At 38.0% G+C, this 6713-nt stretch overlaps 1 protein-coding gene across 1 annotated transcript in view; it reads left to right on the plus strand.

Annotated features, from left to right (window-relative positions):
* Positions 1-705: 705 nt before the first annotated feature.
* The window catches only part of LOC107694904 (potassium voltage-gated channel subfamily S member 2-like), a 30529-nt gene continuing 24521 nt past the window's right edge, over positions 706-6713 (plus strand). The window contains exon 1 of the mRNA XM_016494617.1: positions 706-915. The gene's annotated coding sequence lies outside the window, so the exon portion shown is untranslated. The remainder of the gene's footprint in view (positions 916-6713) is intronic.

The following is a 6713-nucleotide window of genomic DNA, read 5'->3' on the forward strand; positions in this document are numbered from 1 at the left end:
CTGACGAGAATGGTAGATTTTTCAATCTAACAATCATTTGGCACATTATTTTTGCATCTGACGGTGTTGACCCATAGTGAATGTCATTTTCTAAGACATTTTTGTTTATACTTGATAAACAAACATTTCTGAGAAAATTAAAGAAACATGATTGCACCCAGAAAGCTGAATACCAATGAACAAGTTGAACAGATTAATAAAATAAATAAACAAACAAATTAATTAATTAATAAATAAGAATAATAATCCATAACAAAGTTTTTCCTGCCCCTAAACTTGACTGAAAAAGATTCACAGGAAATTCAAATACGTTCATTCAAGAATTGACGTTCCTATGAACTGCAGTGTTTGACTGCTAGGGTGTGTACTTTCCGCGCCTGACTGGACAAATGTATGAAGGTAGAATGACGTCAAAAAGATTTACATACGCAGGGTAATATTTGTGGAAGTGTACATAAGACTGTAAGCGTAAATTAAATGTGCATGCGCAAGAGAAGCTTTGTAAAGGTGTAAATCGTGTTTCAAGAGCAAGAAAAAAATATTTGCAGCATTTTACTGTTACTCGTAAGTGTAATTCATGTATTGTGAAACTGCAGCTTCATGCTAACGCAAAATAAATATGATCTGCATGCTTCTGACTTCCAAATCTTTTTGACATCATTTTACCTTCATACAAATGCGCATCATTTCACATCGAAGCAGCAGGAGCGGAGGGAAAATGAGCTAGTGTCGACTGAGGAGCAGTTTACTGCGAAGCGAAAAGATCAACCGATATCAGAGAAATACAATATTTACAAAATCATTGAACTTAGATTACTATAGATCAATGGATTGATACTTAATGACATCTTACACTGGCGCCGTAAACAAACGTGAAAAGAAAACAAGTGGAGAACAAACAGTGACATCTGTGTGGTAGGTTTTCTTTTTAATTATAGAACCATATGCTGATATATAAGGGAGAACATATTAAAAGCAGAGATAGCTACAACATTTGTTTTACATATCTTGATTTTTATTAAAACGCAACAAGAGCCTAATAGAAAAATTTTTTCAGGAAGTATATTTAAAATAAGGTTAAATAGAAGCGCATACAGTATAATGATAAAGGAATAAAATGTGTTGATTAAATGGAACCTGAACGATTTATTGCGTTTAAAAGCATAGCGATATGCAGTTTCTTAAGAACAGCAGTGAGTGGCCATTGATAAGCTTTCAGTTTGATACAGTTCTTGCAAATGTCTAGGCCAAATTCGGGGGTTTTTTTTTTTACTTTTGAATGTAGCCTATATGAGTGTGTGAGTCCTGTTAAGTCCTGTATTTGGACGGTAATTGATTTACTTGCAGCATTTGCATGGTTTTGAGGGTCTCTGAGTTTAATATGAGTTGCGCTGTAATGTATTTTTAGTACACACAGTGAAAGCTTCTATCTCCAATTCACATTAATAAAGTTACGTCGCTGCTCATTCACTACAAAACTATTAAAAAACTATTAAAATAATGGCAGCAACCGCAGTGTAAAATGGTAATATATAACATTTTTCTACGTGCTACCTTTTTATATACACAATTTATAATTTATTTGTTGTAGATACGCCTACTATCATCATATTGGTCGTCGCGATCGACATGGAAATGTCACTTCGTAAGAAAAAAAAATCCTGATCGAAGGCTTCTGTGGCTTCTATGCTAATTTTTAACTGGTAGGCTATACCTGCTGAGTCCTGTTTTAATAGCCACGGTGTGTGTGGTGGATTGTCAACACTGAAATTCTTGGTTAATACTGCAGTAGTTGTGAATACAGTAGACTATAGGCTAATTTGTTTCTACACTTGTACATTTGATATGTATCTGCAGTTTATCACAGTATTTTTGAAAACGTTTACCTCACTAGGCCTACATTCCAAAGCATTTTATTCTTAACTGTTTTGCTTAATTACATTTTAAAAAGTCATATCAAACGAAGAAATCGAGACGCGATACCCAGCGGGCACCTTGATGTCAATTTATATCAATTTGGCGTCAAATGTTAGTCAAGGCTTGATCAAGGTCAGTTTGGACAGCAATTTCTTTGGTGAAAATATGAAGTTAATTCTCACGCTGATATAGGTTTAATGTATATGCAGGCCAATGTGTTTGACATTCAGTTTACATCAAATCAGTGTCATGGTTTAGATGTCAAATTGATGTCATATGGACATCACATTGTGATGATTTCACAGTATGATTTCGACAATGAGTAGGTCCTGACATGTGTTGTCTAACCCCAATAGAGTTCAGAATGTCTATGAATGCTGATCCCAATGCATCTTTTTCATTATCAACATGGATATTAAAATCACCAACAATTAAAACTTTATCTGCAGCCAGCACTAACTCGGATATAAAATCAGCAAATTCTTTAATAAAGTCTGTATGGTGCCCTGGTGGCCTGTATACAGTAGCCAGTACAAACATCACAGGGGATTTATCATTAACACTTGTTTCTCTGGATAATGTTATATGAAGCACTATTACCATTACTGAAGCCCGCCCTCTGAGAAATACTGAAAATATTGTTATAAATTGTAGCAACACCTCCCCCTTTACCTTTTGGACGCGGCTCATGTTTAGAACAGTAATCTGGGGTTGACTCATTTAAAATAATGTAATCATAGTGCTGGGCGGTATGACCAAAAATGTATATCACGGTATTTTTCAAAATTATGCCGGTTTCACAGTACATGACGGTATTTTTTTTTCATGCATGACTGGGTGTTAACCATATTTTCTACTGATTGAGAGAGTAAATACTGCAGTATATTGACTTAGAATACCATATTTTACTGTCATGATGAGTGAATATTGTCCAAAAAATACCACACTAAATAGTGACACAGGAGTCACCTGGTTAAAATGTTAACCAGGAGTCACTCTCATTTATAATCGCGGCATCGTCTGATAAAATCAACATGCATCTACACTAAAGAGCGGCTATGCGGTTGTTTTGGCTATATTACTTTTTTGTCTCATGCAGCGCACTGCCTGCGTCTGAGTAACTAAAAAAAACAACAAACAAAAAAGTGCATGTGATATTAACAGACGAACTACACTCATATTTATTATTCCAAACAATCAGTAAGTGACAGGTGCTAGGAAACTCTGTTTTGTACTCATTTATTGATGAGTCGGCTGCGGTGCGGCCAACTGAATGCGCTGCTTCTCTGCCGCTCACTGCACAGAACAGACGCCGAGAAAGGTGACACTTCTCCGGTAAAGTCCAACCCTCTACATTGCGAGTAAATCACTCGCATATGCGACTAAATCTTCACTCTGGGCGACTAAATGATGTCTAATAATAGCCAATGGCTAATAAATTCTCAGATTTTATTTGCCAGTGTGTGATTTGGAGGCTAAGTATAAGTTTAGCACAGATATATATATATATATACACTCTCTGCGTGAGCGCTTCCTTGTTCCTCGCTCCTTGCCTCCCGAGAAATGTGACAGAAGGACCGACCCAAACAGTAACTTCTGTGTTTTCCCCTCCGTTTGTTTTCCCTTTTTTTCTCTTTCCGTTATGTCCCCATGGATCCCTTCACTTGCCCCGAATTCCTCCTCCTGCTGGAGCAGGGAGACAAAGCTCTCGAGGACCATACCAATCTGTTCCTGTTGGTCGCTAACATCACCAGCTATCCGGACGACGCGCTCTGCTCTTTCTATGACGCAAGCCTGAACGCCGAGTGCAGAGCGTTGTCATCCGAAGATGGTCCTTCCGGCTCCGCCACGGGCCTCCGCCTTGGTCACCAGAGCCCTCGGCTCCACCCTGACCCCCACGGATCCTCGGCATCCCCCTGGCTCATTGGCTCTCCGTCAACGCCTCGGGCTCCTCCACCACCTGCTCCGCCGCCGTTGGTCGGCCCCCTGGAGTCGGTGGCCATTCCTCCTCCATGGCTCCTCTCTCCATCGGCTCCACCGTGGGCCACTGTTATGGCTGTGGCCTGGGTCCTGCTGTGCTCTTCCTGCTCCGGGTCCCTCCTGTCTCCTCCCTGGCTCCTCCCTCCGTTGTCTCCTCCCTGGAATCTGTCTGCCGGCCCCCTCCCGGGCGTCCGTCCTCCTACTGAGCCTCCTCCCTAGTTCCCACCCACTCCCCTCCCCATGTTGTTTCTACGGTGCGAGGATGCACCTTCCAGGAGGGGGGATTAATGTCACGCCCCTGGACTCTTTGTGTTGTGTTTTCCCTCCCCAGGTGTGCCATGTTCCCTTTAATTAATCATTCCTTGCACCTGTGTTTTCCCAATCACCCAGTGTTTAAAAGCCCCAGTCCTTTCAGTTAGTGTTGGTCAGTCCTCAAACGTCATTCCTTGTGTTCCAGTGTCTCCTACGTTCCCCGTGTGATCATTAAAGACTGTGAATTGAAGTTATCTCCGTGTTTCCTCGTTCCTCGCTCCTTGCCTCCCAAGAAGTGTGACAGTAAGCCACTGGGAGACTAGACGGCTGTGATTCATTGCATTGCATTAATAGAAAGCCAAATAATATAATGATTTGTAATACAAAGTATTTTTTCCAAAACTAAGTTTTATTAGTGTTTTCGTGCCGTGGCGGTGAGGGCGGGAACATATGTGATGTAGCCACGCGCACTTACTAGACTGTCTCATTCTAGCGTTTTAGAGTTAAAACTCGTTTCCTGGTTACACTGTCCATATATCTAGAGCCCTATGTTTTCTGCGATGCGGACAACATGGAAGGAACCATGAAGTCAAAACCACAACTCACTGTATAATGCGGAATTTCACGGAATTTGGCCAATAATTGAAGTAGCGCTGCACAGCTAATCAAATTCAGATTTTGATATGAACTAACGTCTGTAATTATTCATCTGTTGTTATGCGATCTTTGTTCACAATCAATTCTTTTTGAATTTACATTTGTATAGAGAATGGGAATGTGTCATCACAGCGGCAATGCATTCTGGGAGTTTAGATGACGGGAGCTACAGCGGAGACTGGATAATATAGTGAATGTAGACATTTGATATTATTTAATGTTTATATTATTCTAAAATTACAATAAAATTCTGTCATTAATTACTCACCCTCATGTCGTTCCAAACCCGTAAGACCTCCGTTCATCTTCGGGACACAAATTAAGATATTTTCGATGAATTCTGACAGCTCTCTGATCCTCCCATAGACAGCAAGGGTACTACCATGATCAACGTCCAGAAACGTAGCAAGGAGATCGGTAAAATAATCTATGTGACATCAGGGGTTCAACCGTAATATTACAAAGCTACGAGAATACTTTTTGTGCAGCTGTGTCAGCTGTGACACGCGGATACGTTTTCTACGTTGTTTGTGCTTTGATTTGAACTAAAACAACGTATCCGTGTGGTGCGGCTGACGCAGAACAACGTACACTGTTTGCATTCAGTGGATACTCTCAAAAATGGCGCTACAGGGTGATGCGGAGGAGACGAATTGTTGAATAAAGTAGTTTTTTTTTTTTTTTTTTTGACAAAAAGTATTCTCGTAGCTTCGTATAATTGCGGATGAACCACTGATGAGTAATTAATGACAGAATTTTCATTTTTGGGTGAACTATCCCTTTAAGATCGCATTGGAGTGGTTAAGGCTCATTTTAAATTATTTGCCATAGCCCTTTGCACGGGCGGTGTGAAAAACGTCCTTATCAATGTCTGCATGAAATACCTCTGCTTTTGATTAACGCTATGTTGATACAGTAAGCGTTAATCATTCCAACGCAATCTTAAGTTGAATCATATAAACAAAAAATAATATAAAATGCCTACATTTACTTCGGAACTCAGATGAAAGTTCAACTGAAACTCGGTATGGTAAACAACTCAAATAAGATGTAGCTCACCCAGGTGAAAAAGAAATATATTTAAATTGTGCTTTTTCAGACATACTTACTATATTTAAATTATACTATACTAAGTGCATATTAAATGTATTATTTTGAAACAACTTTAAGTATATTAAGTGTATTTAAGTTTGATTTTAATCTATTTGTAATATATTTAATATATTGAAATTGTGTTAAATTGGAACCACTTTAAGTATATTTAGTGCAATTTAAGTGTATTTCTTAAAATACATTTAATATGTAATATGTCCACTTCATGAACGACAGTTAGAGTATATTTGAAGCATCGTTTTAATGTACTTCAAGTACATAGTACATTTATTTCAGTTCATTGGAAATGCATTAGCATTACAATACTAGTATATTATAAAGCTGCTTTTTTCAGTATATACACACGTACACACTTTGATATCTAGAAAACTTTAATGTATTATATATTGTTGTGTACATTACAAATATTCATAAAGTACACTAAAAGACAGCAGCATATATACTTTGGTGAAAAACAAAACAAAACATACTATTAAATGTATTAAAAATGCACTTGAAATACAAGTATGTTTATAGTATATTTGTATTACTACAAACATACTCAAGTACATTTTAATACATAAATAAAAAAAAGACTGAAATGCTATGGCAGAGCTATCTTTTCCATTTGTAGAACATTTCAGTTATACCGGCCTTACTAAAAAGTACAGAATTTTACATCAATGAATAAATAAAAATTACAATGCAATTTTCTGAAGAAAAAAAAAACATAAAAAAAGACTGAAAAACAAAGTGCATAAATGAATAGCTATGTGTGTGCAAAGACTGAAGATGATAAAGTTCAAGCAACAGAA

Source organism: Sinocyclocheilus anshuiensis, unplaced genomic scaffold (genome assembly GCF_001515605.1).
Source record: "Sinocyclocheilus anshuiensis isolate Anshui unplaced genomic scaffold, SAMN03320099.WGS_v1.1 scaffold3199, whole genome shotgun sequence".
NCBI lineage: Eukaryota > Metazoa > Chordata > Actinopteri > Cypriniformes > Cyprinidae > Sinocyclocheilus > Sinocyclocheilus anshuiensis.